Source organism: Macadamia integrifolia, chromosome 8 (genome assembly GCF_013358625.1).
Source record: "Macadamia integrifolia cultivar HAES 741 chromosome 8, SCU_Mint_v3, whole genome shotgun sequence".
Lineage (NCBI taxonomy): Eukaryota > Viridiplantae > Streptophyta > Magnoliopsida > Proteales > Proteaceae > Macadamia > Macadamia integrifolia.
In genome coordinates, this window is record NC_056564.1 from 19,194,609 (window position 1) to 19,195,100 (window position 492).

A 492-nucleotide genomic window follows, 5' to 3' on the forward strand; every position below is an offset into this window, starting at 1 on the left:
GGGGTGGGGGTGGACTGATAGAAAAGAGTTTCAAAAGGAAAGTGGAAGAGAAAGAGAGAGAGATAAAATCCTAAGATTTTTTTTGGTAGAAAGAGGGTGTAACCGTGTGAGAGTTGGAGATTATAAGAAAACTAAATTTTTTATTAAATAATTTTTATTGATGAGGAAAGTAGATGAGATTACAAAAGCAATTGAGGGGAGAGTATATATACTCTATGATTTTAGAAATACAATTAATGAGAATATAATCAGTTTAACATTTACAAACTAATATTAGTTTTCTAGATATGAGAGAGAGAGAGAGACTCCTAAAATGTAGGTTTTTTTAGAAAGATAGGGACATGAGAGAGGAGGGAAAATAATTAGAAAGACCTTTTTTTGTTAAAAAAAAAAAAATCCTAAAATCTACATTTATTTTTTGGGTAGAAAAAATTCCTACAATATCATTTTTTTTTTCTTAGAAAGAATGGATTAAAATAGAGGTACATGAAT